The sequence below is a fragment of the Amblyomma americanum genome, chromosome 7, assembly GCF_052857255.1.
Source record: "Amblyomma americanum isolate KBUSLIRL-KWMA chromosome 7, ASM5285725v1, whole genome shotgun sequence".
NCBI classification, from domain to species: domain Eukaryota; kingdom Metazoa; phylum Arthropoda; class Arachnida; order Ixodida; family Ixodidae; genus Amblyomma; species Amblyomma americanum.
In genome coordinates this window covers 61,342,442-61,365,062 of record NC_135503.1, presented here as the reverse complement: position 1 = coordinate 61,365,062, position 22,621 = coordinate 61,342,442, and the positions used below count along the sequence as shown (strand labels likewise).

Here is a 22,621-nt window from a genome sequence, read left to right as displayed (position 1 = left end):
TCAAGCCTCTACTTCAACTACCAGCTTCTAGTAGGCTGGCACATTGGTCAATGGGATCTGCTAGTTATACGCTAGCAGCTCTAGGAATTGCTTCCTCAGTCGACAGTGGAGTTTTGGTAATTCATTGCAGACAATTTCGTACTTTCGTAGTCACGAGTTTCAAGAATGTTACTAAAACAGGTGACCGAAAAAAGCACACAAGGATTGCTAATCCCGTATCTGCTTGTACCTTACCAGGCACGAGTACGTCATCTATCTTCTCTCAAACAGCCTAAGACCGTTTTATCGTCTTTACTACACTTTTTTGTCGTTAACACGGATGGAGCCCACTATGGAGACAGGCGTCAGCTATAGCTAGAAAGCCAACGCGTCCATGTCATCCAAGAAAGGTTCGGTGAGGTAAACGCTTGAAAAGTAGGCAATGATGCCCAAGCTGATTGAGAAAGGCAGTGCAGGCAAAGGCTTTTGCAGCAGCACCAGCAGAAAGAGCGTGAGAAGGATGCCTACTATAACAGCCACGTAGCAGGCGATAACGGTGACCACAGTTCCATGCCTTGATGCCTTCCCCACAAGGACACTGTAGAAGATGAAGTCGCCGAGGCCCATCTTCATTCCCCTCTCGCTCGAAGCATCGTCCAATATTTCCTGCTGTCTTGTTGACTTCGTGTTTCGGTGTCTGCGAGTGCGGTGGCCTCGACTGTTCCGAGGGCCCTTTCCACCTTGAGTAGGATGCACACCGGGAACATCAGATGGGTAAGGGTGCGCGTCCTGTGGGTCGCTGTCTAAGGCACCACCCGCATCCTCTGAGGTCAGCTTACGCGTTGAAGGCAACCCTCTGCCCTCCTCTTCGTCTGCATAATCGGCTCCCGACGGACCTGAAGATGGCCCCTTGTCCCCGTCCGTGCCGCTCGTTGCACTAGTGGAGCTGTTAGGATCGGATGCGTTAATTATTTTTGGTGCCTTTCTACTTCTTCCGCTCACAGCGCGCAGTGCCTTGGATAGTTCACCATAAAGAACCAACTGTAGTTTGACATCTGGCGAATTCGACCACGAGTCGAATATATCCTGCTCATCGTGACTCGAAGGCACTAGAAGCACGCACCTTCGTAAAAGGTCAGGACCCTCTGAAGCCAGATTCTTTGTCCCGCCCTGTGTCTCGGACATCGACTCTGACCCTACCATAGGAACTGCCGGTGCTTTGTTGTCACGTAAGCGCATAGCGCCGGCAGCGGCCACTGAAGAGGCTCCAGGCGGAGCCATGATGATCGAGCGCTTGTCGGCGGCGTATCACCAAGCCGAGGAAGTGGAGAAGACCAGTGCCGGAAATAGCGGCTCGTTTCGCTCCTTGGCTGTCTCCAGGAGAATCCGTAGTGGGCCCACAATGCAGAGAACCGCGAACACGTCCCAGATCGAGACGAGGACAAGGAGTATCCAGGAGGTCCACTCCGGGAACGATTCTTCCAGGATCATGGCCATGAGCACGGACACGTACACGAGGTAACCCTGTTGCATGAGGAAGGGCCCCTCGTAGTACACGGCCGTGATGCCAGTCACGCCCACGTTCCATATGAACACAGACCAGCTCAGGTGGTCCAGCGGCAAGTTGAAGTAGAAGGCGATGCGACCCATGTAGTAGTAGCTCGTCAGGAAAAGCAAGATGGTGGTGCCAGTCATCATCCACGCCTGCGCGGGCACACGCGTGGTTTCAGACGTGGTAAACTATTGCATTCGCGTGTTGTCACAAGTTCTCACGGCTGCAAGCACATAACGTAGCCTTTACACATTCCCTATGAGGGAATAAAAGCGTAGACACCTCATAAATGTTCAGCAACTAGCTAAACGTACGAACAGGTGAAATTTGTGCAGCATCGTGGTCATGACACCACTCGTACCCCGACAGCGATTCCTTAAGGCGCTTATAGACCAACGATTAGCTCTAGGAGGGCAACCATACACCTCGCAATAATGATCAGAAAATGAGAGAGAAATGAGAGGAAAGCGGGAGACGGAAGTGGCACATAGAGTAAACCTGGTTGTCTCTGCGTAGGCCCAAGGCAGCAGATGTTAATTAACAATGACATCGATTCCTAGCCGAAAGCACGACTCGTGAAGTCTCATTAGGCAGTGAAGTCATCTTTTCCACCGCATTTTTTTTTCAGCTGTCCGTGCTCTGCGGTGTTATTAAGGGCGTAATAATTTAGTACAATATTTCTTCGCAAACAATAACTAAGCCACTGACACACTACTTCCATCTGCGAGGTTATCGCTACTCTCATAAGCCTTGCGTCTTTTGTAGCCTGTGGTAGAAAATCGCTAGTAAACCTGTTTCTGTAAGCGCTCGCCTCCACTGGAGTTTATAGGGAAAGAATGCATTCGATAAAACCAGTAAGCTGTGAACAGACATAGCAAACGAAATGCAGGTACAGCGTTAGATGAATAAACCACATTTAATCGCACTGAAGCAGTTTGAAGAGGAGAGCAAATTATTCACCGAAACAGCTGCAGCATCGCGTAGTGGCAAACAATCAAACGCCACTAATGAAACAGGCTTGGCGCCAAGCTGCTCGCCTGTATGATGTTGTAGTGGCCCCTCTTGTAGAGGATCACCAGGACGACGTTGACGATTACGATCATGGAGAGGAAGCTGAGTGCGTTGCCGAACGAGTTCATGAGCACGACGCCCTCGGCTGCCGCCCCAACAACGTCGGCGCCGTCGTCCGCGAAGCGCGCGTAGCCCAGCTGCAGGGCGTCGTTGTGGCTGTGCCGGTTGACGCGTATGAGCACGCTCACGCTCAGCATGCAGATGGAAACGGCCACGATCAGCGTGATGACCTGGCGCAGCAGGTGCTCGTACACCTGCAACAGCAGGCACCGCACTCGTTCCGCGTCTGGAGGAGGCGCGGGTGCAGAAGCGGCGACGACTGTCGGCTGTCCGGCGACACCGAGTGCAAGGTTCTCGTCCTCTCCGACGTCGCTCGACATTTGGCTGGAGCCCGCAGAGAACGCTGACAAATGGCTCCTTTCTTCTTCTCTCTCCTAACGGCCTGATGGCACCGCTCGAGGATTGTTGATGATGATAGTGACGAAAGTATGGCGGTGTTTCAAGTTGATAGCTTCAATAGTGGTCGGTGCCGGTCGCGGCAAAGCTGGGCTCGTTCACAGTTTTCGGATTCCAGACGGTGACTACACATAGTGACTCCAGATCACAACCCCAGATAGTGATTCTAGATAGTGACTTCAGGTTGTGACTCCAACCGTGCCTTGCCTTCATATGCAGGGGCTGAAAGTCCAGAAATTTTGAAGCGGGGTTCTAGGTACTGCACGTATATTTTACAACGACAGCTGTTAAGAGCCCATTCCTCGGTTCTGCGGCGTCGTCGGCGTAACACGAAGGAGAAATTAGTTGCAGAGGGAGTAAATCTAATTTGACGCGCTTAACCGACTTGCTAGATTTGGATTGATTTTGGAATTGGATCTACAGCCTCCCTACTTCGCAAATTTTCTATTAGTGTAAAATGGCAATAATGATGGCTCTGATAGTAGCAGTAATACACACATTTTCCTTTGCGTCATAGCAACCAGTAACGTAGATGTATTTTCAGCCAGCGCCTCAGAGTTGCACTCCTAGTAATCTCTGCGCCAATTCTGTCTGTAACAGGTATATCGCGGTCTATGCTACCAATATGGGCTATAAACACATGTATTGCTGCGGCGAAGACCAAGTGGTGTAAGATGTCGAGAGTCAGAGGTCCTTATTCTTGGCGGGCGGTAGTTTCAATTCAAGGCATACACGTATTTATTTCTGTGGAAAATTTCGCCATTGTTCACTACGCGAAATTAGTCGCGAGTTGGAGTGCTCCTCAGCTTAGATTACCGACAGCGAGAGATGTGAGCACTTAACTCTGAAACGTGAAAATGTGAAGCGCAAGTGGGAGCTGGCAGTGCTAAAAGAGGGAGAGGGACGATCTTGGCATGAATGGATGACAGGCATTCTTGACAGCACAAAGGTTCTATTCACATTTATTCTTGCTCATCAACACTGTCGAAACATGCCCCAGTCATTTGCTATCACAGGGTCTGCCAGTGGCCCCGAATGACTATATGAACAACACAAAGAGAATGGCTGTACTGTGCAAGCGGTTCTTTCAATCGATTATGCATTTTGCTTTATTGTCCCCCAGCCTACCTTAACGCTCAAAACCGGCGACTGACATTGCGTGCAAGCTGCATCCTCTGACGTCATAATTAGGAGCTACCAATTATGAAGCGTGAAAAGACCAGTTAAAGAAGCCTCTGTGCAGTTCTCAGGAACACAGACAGGCTGCACGCTATGCTGTTTACGAATACGTAGAGGAATGATTCAGACACCGTCCTTTGGGGAACACTGTTGTATCACTTTCCGACGTCTGTCTTTCCGGGCTCGATTTGTAATCTTCGATTAAATATTTTCCACCGATGACTTTCTTCTCCGTGGCAGCATAGGGAAAAAAAGCGAGAAAGGCTAGCTGTGGCTGTTTTTTTCTTTTTGAAACGAAAAATCTAGGCTCGGTGGACCTTTTGGGGGATAGGAGGTAAAAAAGGAAAAAGAAATCTTGTAACGCATTGCTCCGGCCGATAGTTTCGCAAGTGATCATGGGTTTTCATTTCCTGTCATTAGACAGCAGCTCTTTTGGCATTTAACCGTCGTCTGGTTTTTCGGAAGGTATTAGTGGTGTTCTTTTATCAGCTCTCTTCAGTGCTCTGTTGCAGCTTATTAGGATTTATCGCTTATACCACAGTTCTGTTTCCGAACAGAAGAGGAAGAAGCTCGCTCCTTGGATACATGAAGGAAGGAAGGAAGGAAGGAAGGCCTCAGACGTTGCTGGCACATACCCACTACGGGGGAGTGGCCAAGACACAGGCGGTAAATTACTGGATACAGGAAAGTTTTGACGGGAAAAGGAGTGGTAATAGTATGTAGTCTGAGAGATTGGAAAAGGGAAGGAAAGGGGTCCAGTTAACTTGGAGATCAAAGACGGGACAATTTCTTAATGTGCACAATAGTACACAATGCCTGTAATGTTGCAATGTCGTACTGATTGAGGGCGGGAAAAAGAAATTAGAATGGGAGTCGCTGCGTTTCTTGAAGGAAATTTTGCACAGCAGAGCGCACACTCCTGTCGCTTCGTCCAAGCAAAGAAGCGCCAATGGAAAGAACAACCGCGGAAGACACAGGCAAGCCCAGTTGATGAAATGGAATCTGCAAAATACTCTTCCTCAAATGAGAAAAGCGGCGGCAGAACAGCAGGAAGTGATCTATTGTCTCAGGTTCGGCACAAAAAGGGCACAGTAGGGAAGCTGCCAGGCCAGATCTGTGAAGGTAGAAATTTAGAAGGGGAACCCGGCAACGCAAGGCGTGAAAGAGACCTCCATTACTAAGAAGAAGAAGAAGAAGCAGAAGAAGAAGAGGAGGAGGAGGAAGAAGAAGAAGAAGAAGAACAAGGAGAACAAGAAGAGGAGGAGGAGGAGGAGGAAGAAGAAGAAGAAGAAGAAGAAGAAGAAGAAGAAGACGAAGAAGAAGAAGAAGAAGAAGAAGAAGAAGAAGAAGAAGAAGAAGAAGAAGAAGAAGAAGAAGAATACATCCGGAGTGCTGCCTCGTCTCGCCTCGTCGACTTGCAGGTTCGTGGCAGACTCCGAGAGGGGCGCTGAGACATGGCAGACCCTTCTAGCGCCCCAGTCGCAGAACCAGAGAAAGGTAAACCGCAGCAATCGCCCTACTTCGCTTGGCATGCTTGATGGTGTAACGGGTGCGCTACGCCGTTTGGCGTGCTTCTTACCGAAAAGATCGTTGCTTCCAGAAGCCGTTAATTACGCACATGCGTGTATACGGACTTGTTTGTGTGTTGGTTCTTTGGCTTGTTTAACCAAGCCTGAAGTGAAGGTGCGAGGGCCTTATGAAACCACCGCACCTTTAGACCTCTTTTTTACTTCCTCGTCGTTCGCTGCATGGCACAGCCGATGCTCCCAGCGCGAAGGCGCCCCAACTGCGTCCAGCGCTCAAGCCTCCGCCGCCCAGCCATGCGCCGCCAGCCGCCCCGGACGCAGTGACGACCGCAGCCCTGCCGGTCAGGGCGGCCATCGGTGCAGCCACTACGGCGGCCTCCACGGCGGCCTTCGCAGCCGCCTCGGCGGCCGCCACCCTGGGCTCCCTCGCCATGCTTGCGAGGAGCACCGACGCGCAGGCCAAGGGAGAGCCATCGGCACACGTGGACGAGTCGCCGCAGGCACCCGATCAGAGGTGAGGGCTCCGAGCGAGGGCACTGTGCGCAGTGTAAAGCACTAACGCACCCCACACATCTATAATTCCGCAGAGTACAAAACTCAATGCACATACACTAGTCGGAGGCGGTTGCGACACAAATCCACTGCCCTATCATATCGTAAAAAGAAATTGTACGCTAAAGTATGCGATCGAAATTTTTTTAACAAGACAACCTTCCAATGACTTCATGTCTTTTACACGCCCTACGAGGACGGGATCAACAACTCATTCTTCCTTTCCCCTTCGCTCTACCTCTTCCAGAAGAAGCACTCGAGCACAATTAGTCTGAATCATCACTGAGATCAGTCGAACAAAGATACTCAGGTGACAAAGTTCAACTCAGAAAAAGACCATAGCAGCGCGCACTATGCTCGCTAATAGCATTTTTCTGCGTTAATATGCGTTAATATACTCTTATTAGGCGACTCCCTTTTGGAGCCAGTGGCGTGCGCCACTAGGCCTAAGATTATTCCGCGTATTCACAAATTGTGGCGATTTAAATAGAAGTCAAAGCAGGAAACGCCAAACCTGCAGCTATCCTTCAACGAAAAACTCGAATAGGTCACATCATAATAAATGCACTTTTGATAAAAAGCTGCAAAGTTGACCTAGAAGTCTTAGATCAACTATATAATATTATACACCATTGCACCTATGTGCTCTAAAATTATGTTAGTGCCTGGTTGGTGTGGAGTGCTCAGAGCACACTTTCCAATAAGAAACAAGAATTAAAGGTATGTGAATGGCGCATTAAGCAGAGTTACGAATATAAGGTTGTAAATGTTTCTGCTCTACGTTATATGATTATTATCTGTTTCCTCCTGCAGGCATATTCTACTGCATAGTTTGGAATGCTGTATACTTTAGGTTTAGAAGCCATTACTCTACCCGTTTCACGACGTTATATGCAAATATTGGTCTTTTGCGATTAGTACGCCATGAACACGGCCCGAAGGAAGTGTCTGAACACCATGTGAGCGAAATTTCTTGCGAATACCCAAGCGACGGCGGCAAGCACAGCTAAGATCAGGACAATGTCCGATCTTCTCAGCCCACTGTAGCTGTCACCACTCTTACTGATAATGTGTGTGCAAGTGGGTGCGGCGGCAAGCACAGAGTTCTTTGGTCCATGGTGCACCGTCAACGCAGTGAGGAGGAACCCAAGCCTGCGGCTGCCGAGCCCGAAGCACTGCACAAGCCGGCCTCACTGACGCCCCGGGACAAGCGCAAGTGGAGGACGCTGCGTGCTGCAGGGAACCCCATGAAGCCCGTGTGCTTGGCCCTGATGGTGCTTTGAACGCTGCTGCTCCTGGTCGTGCTGGGACACATGCTGTTCGCAGGGGCCAGCCATCGCGGGCCACGCGGCGAGCAGAAGGCCGGCCCCAACGTCACCGCCGATCAGTCCGCGACGACGACCGAGTCTCTGCTGCACGCGCGGTCCACCACAGCAGCCACTACGGAAACAACTGCCGCGACCAGCACCAACAACGCCGACGCCACAAGCAACACCGTGGAAGACGCGACTGCCGGAAGAGCCTCGACGACCGGCGGGCACGTCGTGGCTGCAGTTGACTCCATCTTGGACTAAGGATGTTCTTTATCTTTGTATAGTGTACCCCGTTGACGCCCTCGTATCTAAGTGCGCTCCCCCTTCAGCTACACTGTAACACTTTAATGAGATAACGAGGTTTAGCACATTTATTGCAATGTGTTATATCTTGTTATGACAACCGGTGGGCGTCAGTAGGCGCCACAGCAATATAAAGCTGTTGCGATAATACAGCCGATTGTGTTTGCTTTTTTGTGTTTCGTTGCGTTTATGACTACCTTACACAAGGTCTCACTTTCAACCAAGGTACTGATTTAAGTTCGTAGCCGATCAGAAAATGGCGCCTGCCTCCTCCATTCACCATGGCCAAAAAGGGACGTCTTCTTTTAATTCCGGCACCCCAGGTATGAGAACAGCACTAGCCGCTAATGGCGTACGCATGCTTCATACTTTTACTTTCCGCACCGTAGTGACCAGTAATTCCAGTAAAACCTGCCAAGATTTACCGAACTGTCGATTCCTGTGTCAACGGTTGCCGAATTCAACATTTTTTTTGTCGCACAGCGCCTCACTTCGCTGAAAAATTTCAGTGCATTTCAGCAATATTTTCAGCCAGAAAATAGCATCCCTCCGAATATAGTGCGCATTTGTACAGCCTTCGAGTACCGTCCGACGGCGCAGCGACCGCATACTGCAGCGTCGTGACAAAGTGCTCAAGCTAGATACGCATTCTAGCGCCGTCCGGCAGTAACACTGCCATTCGTGCAACGGCACAGGTTTGGCGACGTCGCACCAGCAGACCGGCACTGCAACGTTCGTAGCACCGGATACCCCGAGGGCGGCGATCGTTGGTCGTCTCTCGGTCGTTGATCGTAGTTGCACGGCGTAGATTGTTTCGCATCCAAGCCGCAGCGGACTTCGCTTTGGGATTGGTTAGCGCTATAGTATATTTTAGTTTTAATGCGTTAGCATTAGATCATTGGCACAGTGTGTGCATGCGGAAATGTCCACCGGCGTCACGCGTGGCATATCGAACCTTAGTATGCCACCTCGAATATAACATCTTGGAACGAAGCAAACTATGCCACCTCGGCTATAACGAACTTTCGGGTGTTAACCTCGGATATAACGAAATTTGATGTGTTAGTGTGTTAATAACCTTGGGTGTAATGAACGTTCGCATCTTTCCCTCGGATATAAAATATAATAAATTAAGTATGTCACCGGAGGTATAACGAATTTTCGTCAGTTGCCCTAGGACATTACCAACTTAAGGTGTACAACCTCGGATAGAACCAATTTTAGTGTACGTATGAACCTCGGATATGCTAAACATTCAAACGAAGCACAGAGGGTCGCCCAAAGATGTTTTATTTTATTTGTTTGTACGTACCTCACAGGCGCCGGTGGGTATTAGTTGAGGAAGCTTTGACGTTCCTTGTGTGTGCTACGAGGGTCCCCGTTCGACGGCGCGGCGTAGACGGAGCCCCCAGTGGCGGCGAAAGCACAACCGGACCCCCTTTCATGTTTCTACTGTATATGGCTGCAAGCAACTTGAGTGAGATTGCTTTTGGGCCTGCCGCCGTGGACCGCACGGAGACGACCCAGATGACAGCGGCATCATCAATTACCGAGCCATACTCGTTGAGAGTGACGACCAGAACGAAGGGGTTTAAGCCCAACCGGACCCCCTTTCCCTAGTGTCGGCACGAGTCAAACGCCGCCGCCGCCGCCGCCGCCGCGGGGAGACGGGCGTTATCCTCCCCAATTGCCGTGGCCGTTCCAGGGGGCCTCGTTTCGGCGGGCCTGGCCCCGTGGCAAGACGGTGGGCATCATCAATCAACCCTCCCGAGCACATCCCAGGACAAAGGACCACTTTCCCGGCCTTTTAGTGACCTCGCGTTCCGGCCTTGAGGGGCGAGTGTCATTTGATGGAGAACGGAGGCCGGTGACCCGCGAGAACCGACAGCGGGCCAGAGCGCGCCTTACCACAGCCGACGCTATGCGCTACCTCGAAGACAACCTTCTTTCCCTCGGACTCAACACGTGAGGGGGGCGAGACCATAAGTGCGGTGGTGTGTTTGTGCGCCCAAGTGAAAGCCCTAGCCCCCCCTCCCCTCCGGCGTGGGCGTCCTCGCCCAAGGGAGTGTGGGGATAAGAGGATATAAAAATCGACAAGGAGTACCGAAGAGGGACGCTCAGGACGACATCGTTCGCCAAGGGGGCCTTCAGCGCCGAAGCCCGACGGCGTGCAGCTTCTGCCAGCAACCGTTCGAGATCAACTCCGGAGCCCCTCCATCGTCCCCATGAAGTCGTCGGCACGTAAGCTCGGACGCCCCAGCCTCTGATGTATAATCTTAATCATGTGTAATTATTGAATATATCTGTTTGTTTAAACTGAGCCATACGGTGTCTCTTTGCCTCTCCGTCCCGTGTGGACCTGCGCATTATGGGGGGTCATCACACTGGTGTCAGAAGTGGGGTCTCAAAAGCAAATGTCCTCTGAATGCTGCGACATTCATGACTTCAAAATTGTAATCAAAAGGAAATCACGGGACTGATTGTGGGACTTTTACCCCCATTTGAGAGGCTTGAGGCACCGGAGGGCTTGAGTGAAAAAAAAATATGTCTATATCTGAGGGAGCTCCCACTCCACAGCCGTTGCTCGGAGCAAGCATGCTGGCATTAGGAAGCGTCATTCCGACGTTTACAGGAGAAAAGACAGGGGTTCCAATCTGCGATTTCTTTTCCATGCTAGAAGAGATTGGGAAAATGGGGGGATGGTCCGATGCTCAAATGCTGGGAATGGCGAGGTGTAAATGGCAAGAGCTGCTCATGATTTTGCATGGCGAGACGAAAAAGTAAAATCCACAAAATCATTTGCGGAACTTAAGAAGCTCGCGTTTGAGCATTTCTACACTGAACCAGGTCACGTGCGGGTACAGAGGTTCCGTGACGCCGGACAGATGGTAGGGAGGACGTGCGAACGTTTGCGTCCCGGCTTCAGCGCCTAGCACGCGATACGTTAAGCAGGGAGGAGGAAGGGGACCAGCTAAGGAAGAAATACGCGGAGGATCTACTTAAAGAGGAAATGACCGCTTTGTTCGTGGCTGGTCTGCAAGACCCCGTGCGCCGGTTCGTGCTCTGGCGCCAGCCGAGCAATTTCGACCAAGCCGTGGCGGCCGCATTGGATGAGGAACGAAATGAGGCATTAACGACAGCCGCAGCGAGAGTACGCGTCATAGAGAGAGCGGTGCTCAACCCTGAGGTTGCTCTCTTGACAAAGCGGTTAGATCGCTTAGAACAGCTGCTATCTCAGCAGGTGGAACGCCAGGTTGAAGCGCGCGCTCAACAGCGCCCATTCGCGGGAAACCGGAGACCGCCACAAAGCTACAGGCGCGGTATGCGAGATATTGAAGAAATCGTATGCTTCGCTTGCCAGGGTCGCGGACACATCGCCAGGTTCTGCCAAAACGTGCGCCGTGGGGAGCCACAAAGAGAAGCATGCGAGACACGCCCTAAGCAAGCCTACAGCGGGGCTCCAGATACCGAGACAAAAAACCAGATAGTCCTCCCCATCCTGAGGAGCATGGGGAGGGAGCAGTGGATGATGAGGTGGTGGTAGTTTGTGTGGCCGACGAGGCATGCCCTGTTGTGCGTTGCAAGTTAAATGGTTGTTGCATGGAATTGTTGATAGATAGGGGGTCAAAGGTGACATTGCTTAAGGAGAGCAGTTTTAACACGCTTCGAAGGAAGGGGGACCGCGAGGTGTTGGAAGCGTCTGGTGGTATGGCAACCAAATTTGTAGGCATAACGGGGGATCCTCTTGGCATAAGTGGACTCTACCGGTTACACTTCTCTCTCGACGGAATTGCATTGGAGCACCCCTGCTACGTATGCCCGGACACGGTGTCTCTGCCAAACGGAGTGTCAGGTATATTAGGGCAGGATTTTTTGAGAAAAGGGAAGGTAGTAGTCTCATTCTCTGAGGAAGAGGTTAATGCGGGCGGCTCAAAAGTTCCGTTTTTGAACAGGAGAGGGGCTGAGATTCGCATTACCGATATTGACACCCGTCAAACAGTGGGATCATTGGAGAAGGTATATTCGCGGGTTGCCGTCCGGCTGGTCGAGGAGGCGGTCGTCCTTCCTTGGTCGGAGCACATTTTGTACGCGTTTGTGCCTTCAGATGTAGAGAGCGGCGCCGTGGGAGTGCTTGAGCCGGTCGACTCTCTCAGCAATGGCCTGAAGGCAGCCGCGTGCCTCGTGACAGTTAATGACGCCCACAGAGTGCCCCTACGGGTGGTTAACTGTAGCCAGCAGCCACTGAGCCTTCCCAAGAACAAAACATTGGCTTTCTTCACCTCTGCGATAGAGCAACGTGAGCCCACCGATACGGTACTCGCAACTGTAGAGCATGCTAGTCCTTCGGCTGCTCCAAAGGTGTCGTTCGATCTTTCTCACGTAAAATCCAGGGAGAGGGAGGCTCTGGCTGGTTTGCTGAACGACTACTCGGAGGTATTCGCCGCGTCCAGCCTGGATTTGGGCTGCTGTGGCGTTATAAAGCACAGGATAGAAACCGGCACTTCATCGCCCGTTTACCAGCGTGCGTACAGGATTCCTTACTCCCAACGTGAGGAGATGGAGCGGCAGGTGCAGGACCTGATTGATCGCGGCATTGTCGAACACTCAAAGTCACCCTGGGGAGCACCAGCACTATTGGTGGAAAAGCCAGATGGCTCATATCGATTGGTAGTGGACTACCGCAAACTAAATGCCGTAACTCGCATCGATCCATACCCCATCCCCAATATACAGGAGACGCTTTCTCAGCTGGGCTCTGCCAGGTACTTCACGGTAGTGGACATGGCGGCGGGATTCTGGCAGATAGCAATGGATCCGGCAGATGCCGAGAAAACGGCATTCAACACGCCCTCAGGGCACTATGAATGGAAAAGAATGCCGATGGGTCTGGCCAACAGCCCTGCTGTCTGGCAGAGAACCGCTGATGTTATCCTGGCAGGTCTTCTGGGGAGGCTGTGCTTCGTGTATATGGATGACATTATCATATACAGTGACAGTTTTGATAACCATTTGCGCGATATTGAGCAGGTTTTGGTGCGACTAAGAGCAGCGGGTCTCAAGCTGAAGCCCTCTAAGTGCCAATTCCTCAAAAACGAGGTGAAATACCTCGGGCACGTTGTTTCAGCTGACGGCGTGCGACCGGACCCTGAGAAACTAAGGTGTGTCTCGGATTTTCCATCCCCGACTAGCGTCCGCCAGGTCCGGCAGTTTCTCGGCCTGATCGGTTACTACCGAAGGCACATAGAGGAGTTCGCCAAGCTCGCTAAGCCGCTCACCGCCTTAACAGCCAAAAATGTCGCCTTTCGCTGGGACGAAAACGCGGAGAATGCTTTTGGGGCCCTGAAAGGGAAGCTAATGAGTGCACCGCTGTTGCGCCACCCGGATTTTAATTTGCCCTTCGTTATGGCCACAGATGCGTCAAAGTTCGCAGTTGGTGCCGTGCTATCTCAGATTATCGAGGGCAAAGAACATCCCGTTGCTTTTGCTAGCCGACAGCTGAGCCCCACAGAGCAAAAGTACGGAGCTACGGAAAGGGAGTGCCTCGCCGTTGTCTGGGCAGTAAAGCACTTCAGATGCTACCTTTACGGCCGCAAATTCAAGCTAGTCACAGACTGCCATCCTCTGAAATGGGTGATGAGTGTCAGGGACCCTAGCTCGCGACTCGCTAGATGGAATCTACACCTGCAGGAATACTGCTTTGAAGTTGAGCACAAGTCAGGAAAGACACATCTGAATGCTGATGCACTCAGCCGCACAGCTGCCGTGGCAGCTATAGAAGAGTTTGTCCCCGTAGTCGACCCCGCCGAATTACGCACAGAGCAGTGCAAAGATCCTGACCTGAAGCGAATAATCGAAAGCTTAGAGGGCGCACCGTCTCACCCCGAACAGCTAGGTTATTTCATTGACAAAGACGGCACCCTGTGTCGGCGCACGAGGCCAACCAGGAAAGGGAGACCAGAGAAAGCCGCTTGGGAGAGAGTCGTCATACCTCGGTCGTGGACAGAAAGGGTTCTTCGCGCGTTTCACGATGCGCCATGCGCCGGTCATTTTGGCGTAGCGAAGACACGCAGGCGTGTGGAGCGTTTGTACTTTTGGAGTGGCATGCGACAGGATGTTAGAGACTACTGTGCGAAGTGTCATTCCTGTCTCGAAAGAAAAACACCCAAGGGACGAAGACCAGCTCCAATTCAGCCGTTCCCTGAGGTTTCGGCTCCCTTCGAGCGGACAGGTATGGACATAATGGGCCCATTGCCCACGACCACTTCCGGAAACAAGTACATTTTAGTATTTGTCGATCACCTTTCAAAATACGCGGAAGCGGTAGCACTCCCAGATCAGAAGGCAGACACGGTTGCAAGAGCATTTGTCGAACAGATCGTGCTCCGACATGGACCCCCGAGACAACTCTTGACAGATCGGGGAACGAACTTCGTGTCGCAGCTAATGAGGAGAGTTTGCGAGCTGCTTAAGATCGCTAAGAAGCAGACAACACCGTACCATCCGGCTTGCAACGGCGCGGTGGAGCGACTGAACCAAACCGTGGCCGGGTTCCTGTCGCATTTTGTTTCGCGCGACCAGCGGGACTGGGACTTGTGGCTCCCGTATGCAATGTTTGCTTACAATTCCGCAGCACACGAGAGCACGGGCGAATCGCCATTCTTTCTTCTCTACGGCCGAGACCCGGACCAGCCTAGTGAAGTGCCAGAGGGCCCCCGTCGTGTCCCATACGCTTCACTGGACGACTATAAGGTTGAGCTAGAATCGCGCTTGCAAGTGGCGAGGGACATCGCAAAGGAGTCCTTAAAGAAAGCGGCGAAGCGCAGGAAGGAGGTGCACGATCGCAGTGCTAGAGACGCGCCGTTTGATGTGGGGGACAGCGTGTACATTGAAAACTGCCAAAGGCAGATTGGGCTAGCTCGTAAGTTCCAGACGAAGTGGAGAGGACCGTGCGAGGTTGTCGAGAAGCTTTCTCCGGTAAACTTCAGAGTCCGAGACGTGAACCGGCGTTTGATAAGGATACACGCAAATCGCCTCAAGTCGGCACCGGTTCAGTATTCACGAAATGAGGAAAGGGAAAGCGCGGATTTTGAGGGGGACAGAAGTGAAGCGGAGCGCGCAGATAGTTCGCAAGAAACGCCCTCTCCTGCATTTGTTCGGCAGGCGCCCGAGGTGACGGCCGGAATGCCACCGGATTTACTTCATGCATTGCTAGAAGAAGAAGCGCGCGAGGTTGCCGCGCAGATAACGCCAGGAGAGGCTCCTGCCACGAGCCCTCGCGAGTCCCAAAGCAGACAAAGGGTCACAGACTTACTTAGTATTACTCACGAAGGCCGATATCCGCTGCGAAATCGGAAAGCTAAGTCGGACTAATGGCGTAAACAGAGCGGAGTTGTGAACTGGTTAGAATTGTGTAATGCCGCAGCTCATAACATTGCTATGTGCTTATGTGTTAAGTTATCGGAGTTGGTAGTTAAACCTTTCTGTAATTAAGTAACACCTTCACAGGAGAGCATGCGGAGCGCATGCAGAACCTGCCCTACTTCCTTTCGTTATGTATATTTTTGTCTGTGCCGTGATCGTGCTAGAAGTGGGAGCTCCTTTGTAACTGTGGTAAATTTATTTCGTCCAGTTTGGACTAGAAAGGAGAGGCTTGGGTGCTGAGTTTCATGTTTATCTGTAAAAGAAGATCAGTGCTGCCCCTGGAGACGCCAGTTATGACAGCGGAGGCATATGGTGTTGTGCAATGGTGTTGAGTGCAGCGAAAAGTGTTTTGTCGGACGCACTGTGCGAGGCGATTCAGAAAGACAAGGGGAGCTGCATGGACTCAAATGTTCGGAGAACATTCTTCTGGAGGGTGAGCGAGTGTGACGTTCCTTGTGTGTGCTACGAGGGTGCCCGTTCGACGGCGCGGCGTAGACGGAGCCCCCAGTGGCGGCGAAAGCACAACCGGACCCCCTTTCATGTTTCTACTGTATGGACCTCCTGCATGTTTGTAAACAAACGAGGTGGCGCTGCAGTCGCTAGCGAGCTCGTGGTAGGCAAAAGGTCGGGGAGTGGCGTCGCGGATAGGTGCTGAGTGCGGGTTTTCAAGGCTTGTAGGCGCGTTTCCAGTTTCTGCGAATCATAGCAATGGTCGATGCTTCCAACTTAGTAATTTGTCGAAGTACACGAGCTCGCGTTGGCCGCGTGCAGCCTATAAAGAGAAATAGTTTGCACTGTGTATAGTATATATGGTTAGTAGTAAACATGTAGAAAGCGTTCCTGTCGTTTATTTATGCGCTAGGCATTGAATAAAACAAGTTTTGACACTCTGCACTAGCCGGAATGATTTTACTTCGGGACAATAGTGAGGGGAAGTGCTGGACTTGTTTCGTCGGAGCAGACATGCGCTCATCGTCTGCTGACATACGTACGTGTCGCGCTGTGCGAAAAGTGGGGACAGCGTCGTGTCTCTGATCTCCTGTCTCGCTTAGCGCTGTTTTTAGCCGCATGACCAAGCACCAGCCAAGCCGACTTGTCTTCTTGTTAAGCTGGTCGATTTGGTGAAATTTTTTTATTTCTAGAATTATTTCTTTCCTAGCCCTGAAGTCTAGTTTCGTGACGAAAAATTATAGCAAAATATTAAGTACAAATTTATATATTACGCTTTTTAGAAGTGGCCCCGCCGCGGTGGCTCAGTGGTTAGGGCGCTCGACTACTGATCCGGAGTTCCCGGGTTCGAACCCGACTGCGGCGGCTGCGTTTTTATGGAGGAAAAACGCTAAGGCGCCCGTGTGCTGTGCGATGTCAGTGCACGTTAAAGATCCCCAGGTGGTCAAAATTATTCCGGAGCCCTCCACTACGGCACCTATTCTTCCTTTCTTCTTTCATTCCCTCCTATATCCCTTCCCTTACGGCGCGGTTCAGGTGTCCAAAGATATATGAGACAGATACTGCGCCATTTCCTTTCCCCAAAAAACCAATTATTATTATTATTATTATTTAGAAGTGTGGTCGTCAAAAATTGGGAGGTAATTTATTTGATTTGAGTGCCGCATTTCTTTGACCAAAGCGAAAGCGAAGATGCCACAAACTTTAAGGTTCGTTTTGTGACCTCTCACATTTTCTGCGACTGGATCACTCACCTTCGTAATTCGCATGAAAATCAAATGATTCCATTTGTCGCAAACTATTCCTGAGACGTTGAGGAGCGTAATAAATCTCTCGATTTTTTTCCCTACACGTGCAGTACTGTGTTAGTTATTTCTTGTAAGAAACGTTTTCATGTAACTATGCATGCATAAGTATTGATCATATAGGAAAAGAACTAATCGCGTCATCGTACAGAACAGGGCTTTATGTACATGCTGGCATAAAAAAACGGCCGCACTATCTACTCAATTATTTGAGACCTTAGGGGGACTTGACGACGGTGTTAATTATAATCACCCAGAACTGCACCAGGTATAGCTATAAATAAAAGGAATTACTGAAACTAGCGTAGGAATTTCATATTTGCAACAAGTTTAGTTACATATCGCATGCATGAATAACGAAAACACTTTTCATTGCCACGTCCCCTCTCAATCTCGCCACGTGTCTGTTAGTAGCACGCCTGCGGCTGCTTCTTTCCAAACAAGCTTCGCGATCATGTGCTACCTCATGAAACATGACACATGCATGATGCAATGAAAAAGCATATGGCGTTGAGCACACTTAAGGTACGCTATTCTAAGCACACCAACGCGACCGCGCAAGATTGACACAACTTACCAGACTTCTTTCTACTCGAATGAAATAATTACGTCGTCATATCAAGAAACAGTTTCAAGTAAATATTAAATGTCATAAAACGCGCCATTAAAACATGGGGTGCTATTAACAAAAAAACGCATTCCTTGGGGGCGAGTGAACCTGTCGGCGCCCCGTGCACTCCGGCTCAAGGTGATAAGTACGTGTGCAGCTGCATATGTCTTTTTTTTTCCTTCAGCAATTATCAGCCTACTATCCTGAAGTTCAGGTGAATGAACGCAGTAACTTACATGCTATTAAGTGCATTGAGTGGCAGGGCCTATCGACTCTCAGACTTCGCGCTTTACTACCGTGGCCCAATGCCTGTTAGCCAGTTTCCGAATGCGGCATTTATGCGCGAGAAACCTATCGAGGCTAATTTAATATTTTTTATGCTACTACGCGGATCCAGCAGTGACGCAGCTGGTCAATACATGCTGCTTCTGCAGTGCACAGGCTTGAAGCAGCCGCCCGTAGCTGCGGTAGGCACGGGCAAGCGGAACCTGTTTTGCCTACCATGCGAAAGTCGCTGCTAACATCAGCGCCACCGCATCTTCGTGACGTCGCGGGGTGAAGGAGGTCCATATGGCTGCAAGCAACTTGAGTGAGATTGCTTTTGGGCCTGCCGCCGTGGACCGCACGGAGACGACCCAGATGACAGCGGCATCATCAATTACCGAGCCATACTCGTTGAGAGTGACGACCAGAACGAAGGGGTTTAAGCCCAACCGGACCCCCTTTCCATAGTGTCGGCACGAGTCGAACGCCGCCGCCGCGGGGAGACGGGCGTTATCCTCCCCAATTGCCGTGGCCGTTCCAGGGGGCCTCGTTTCGGCGGGCCTGGCCCCGTGGCAAGACGGTGGGCATCATCAATCAACCCTCCCGAGCACATCCCAGGACAAGGGACCACTTTCCCGGCCTTTTAGTGACCTCGTGTTCCGGCCTTGAGGGGCGAGTGTCATTTGATGGAGAACGGAGGCCGGTGACCCGCGAGAACCGACAGCGGGCCAGAGCGCGCCTTACCACAGCCGACGCTATGCGCTACCTCGAAGACAACCTTCTTTCCCTCGGACTCAACACGTGAGGGGGGCGAGACCATAAGTGCGGTGGTGTGTCTGTGCGCCCAAGTAAACGCCCTAGCCCCCCCCCCCCTCTGGCGTGGGCGTCCTCACCCTAGGGAGTGTGGGGATAAGAGGATATAAAAATCGACAAGGAGTACCGAAGAGGGACGCTCAGGACGACATCGTTCGCCAAGGGGGCCTTCAGCGCCGAAGCCCGACGGCGTGCAGCTTCTGCCAGCAACCGTTCGAGATCAACTCCGGAGTAGCCCCCATGTGTAAACACTGCTCAACTCCGGCCACACTCATACACATGGTGTGGACATGTCCACATTACAACAGAGACAACGCAAACACCCCAGAGACGTGGGAGTCTCTCCTGTGTACTTCCAAGCCAGCAGACCAACGCTGGCTTATCCAGCGCGCGGTGGAGGCCGCGGCATCCCAAAGGATCCCCGCCGACCTCCTCTAAGTCAGCGCAACCGGTCCTTTGACTGGTCCCCTGTTTTTGGGCGCAATAAAAGAGTTTACCTACCTACCCCTCCATCGTCCCCATGAAGTCGTCGGCACGTAAGCTCGGACGCCCCAGCGTCTGCTGTATAATCTTAATCATGTGTAATTACTGAATATATCTGTTTGTTTAAACTGAGCCATACAGTGTCTCTTTGCCTCTCCGTCCCGTGTGGACCTGCGCATTATGGGGGGTCATCACAAAGTATATACTTCAGAAAATGAATATACAAAAATAAAACCAAACTAACGGCACAGTGGTACCAGGCAATTATATGAACGGAGCACAAAGTTAATCCAAAAAGGAAGGGAAAGAAAGAACATTCAAAGAAAAAATTTAAAATACGAACAAAACTCATCTAAAATAAAATGCGAATATGCGAGTAAGTGATAACCAAGTGCAACTGAAACACTAGACACAAAATTTAGAGCAATACTAGAGAGACAAATGCAAGCGGAGGTACTTTTTAGTTTCTTCAGGATCAGAAAAAGAGAATATGGTGTCAGGAAGATCCTGAGTCATTGAAGAAATATTATAAACAATGAGTGAAGCCAGCGTTTTTTTTCTTTTCATGTATTTTTGTGTGTTTGTATGCGTTTGTTAAAGAGGCTTGGTGCTCTGAATATTGTTGCTCTATGTACCCATTTATGTATTTCTAATTTCATGAGCTTTTATATGTATGTAATTAATTTTAGTTATGCCTGCAATTTTCTTTGAAACTGAATTGCATGGATCCCAACTAGCTTTTAGCTAGGGATCCAGATGTTTTCACAAGCATGCCTTGTATGAATGTTGAGAAATAAAATTGAATCAATCAATCAATCAATTCCAAAGCCTAACTGCTCTAGATGAAGCAGAGGAATTGATTGACTTTTGTTCATCTATGCAGTTGAAGCAGAGACGATTGCATAAGCGCAGTGAACAGTGAGGAGGTCATTCCAGAGGCAAACATGAGGTGCGGGTGTAGAAGTATTTATGAAATGAACAGAGATGGGAAATACGACGACTAGATTTTAGTAGCTGCATATCATTATGGTATTCAAGTTCATCTAGAAATGTATCGGACAGCTGTTTTGAATGTACTCAAGCATTGCAATCAGGCATTTTTGATGGAGAGACCATATTGATGAGGCGAATTCGAACTGCGGACGAATAAATACTAAATATGCTGGTCTGCAAACGGAGCTAGGTGAGGTTCGCGTATTTCGGCGCATGAAACCTTATGTCCTCCATGCTTGTTACATGCTGCTGAAATGTGACAAGACCGTGAAAGATTTGGTAATAACTGAATTCCGAGATATATGTACGACATGGCTTGAGATAAGAAGATATTATTCATAGAGTGGTTGAAGTCAGATTTATCATGATTGAGTCTTAACGTCATAGATTTACATATAGTACGGCTTGAATCATGATTAAACAACAGTCATCGGCGAAAACACGCAAATGGGCAGCAATATTATTGGGAAGGCCATTAATGTAAATGGGAAAGCGTAGGGTCCAAGTACGCTTTGCTCTGGTACACCGGAGGTTACGTCACATTGCGCTGAGGGAAAGTCGTCGAAAACTGTGAACTGTTGACGGAATGAGACAAAGTTACGAAACCAAGACAATGTGAGAGCATCAAGACAAAGAGCAGATAATTTAATAAACAGCCGACCTAGTGCAATTTTGTCGAATGCTTTTGAATGACTTTGAAAAATACAATATGGTCTACTCATGCACCGCCTTACTGTCAACCCCATTGTCTCATTATAAAATAAAGGCACGATTACGCCTGAAGAGCGGTGTGACATTCCTTGTGTGTGCTACGAGGTTCCGCGTTCGACGGCGCGGCGTAGACGGAGACCCAGATGACAGCGGCATCATCAATTACCCAGCCATGCTCTTTGAGTGACGACCAGAACGAAGGGGTTTAAGCCCAACCGGACCCAACCGGACCCGCCGCCGCCGCCGCGGGGAAACGGGCTTATCCTCCCCAATTGGCGTGGCGGTTCCAGGGGCGGCCCTCCCGAGCACATTCCAGGACAAGGGAACTGTCAGCGGGCCAGAGCGCGCCTTACCTTGAGGAGCGAGTGTCAGTTGATGGATGGAGAATGGAGGCCGGTGACCCGCGGGAACTGTCAGCGGGCCAGAGCGCGCCTTACCACAGCCGACGCTATGCGCTACCTCGAAGACAACCTTCTTTCCCTCGAACTCAACACGTGAGGGGGGCGAGACCATAATTGCGGTGGTATGTTTGTGCGCCCAAGTGAAAGCCCTAGCCCCCCTCCTTCCCCTCCGGCGTGGGCGTCCTCACCCTAGGGAGTGTGGAGAAGAGGATATAAAAATCGAGAAGCAGTACGGAAGAGGGACGCTCAGGACGACATCGTTCGCCAAGAGGGCCTTCAGCGCCGAAGCCCGACGGCGTGCAGCTTCTGCCAGCAACCGCTCGAGCCCAACTCCAGAGCCACTCCATCGCCCCCATGAAGTCGTCGGCACGTAAGCTCGGACGCCCCAGCCTCTGAATCTTAATAATGTATAATTATTGAATATATCTGTTTGTTTAAACTGAGCCATACGGTGTCTCTTTGCCTCTCCGTCCCGTGTGGACCTGTGCATTATGGGGGTCATCACAGCGGAGCTAGAGCATAGGAGCAGACCGGGTGATCCGTGCCGCATCGCGGTTGTGAGGAGAAAGTTGCTTGTATAAAGTGCGAAAACTGCACGAGTTGGCCCGCTTCAATAAAGTACATGGTCATCGAAATTGGCATTAAGATTATCCTTCCCACTTCTACTAGCAGCTCGGTACGTGTCAGCGATCCTCAAGAAGAATTCATTTTTGGCATTCCGTTATCCAGGGTCTTTTACAGCGTGAGCCGGGTTACGGAGCTCACCGTGAGCCGTCGCGTGGATGAAGTCCATCCAAGGTCACCAATCGAGGTGGCCAGGAGTGAACGAGGAAAGAACGAAGAGAGCGGCGCTGATGGGAGAAAGAAGAGCGATCGGCGAACCGCTACTGAGTGACGCTGGCACTCGGAGCCGCGAAGGCCACAGACCTCTTGAGCTGGTCTAATCATCTCTGTGTTTCTTTCTACACCTTCCCCCCCTCCCAAGTGGCTGCAGATCGGAAGCAAAAGTCCTGGGTGAGAGAGAGCTCAGCCAAGATTTCCTCTGCGGGCGGCTCAACATCAAAGTAGACAACACTCATTTGTGCTCACCGCCGAGCTAGAAACCTATCAGTGGCCAAGCAAGACCAAGTAACGGCTGGCGACTAAAGCTGGAGCAGAGAACGCGTAGTCTGCAACAACGTGCAGAGGGCGGACCACCAACTTCTGGAGGTGTCGTCTCAGACGAGGTTCGTGCTAGGA

At 50.8% G+C, this 22,621-nt stretch overlaps 1 pseudogene; it reads right to left on the bottom strand.

The window, feature by feature from the left end:
* Positions 1-354: 354 nt before the first annotated feature.
* On the bottom strand, positions 355-2,845 carry LOC144097725 (presenilin-1-like; annotated as a pseudogene).
* Positions 2,846-22,621: the final 19,776 nt, after the last annotated feature.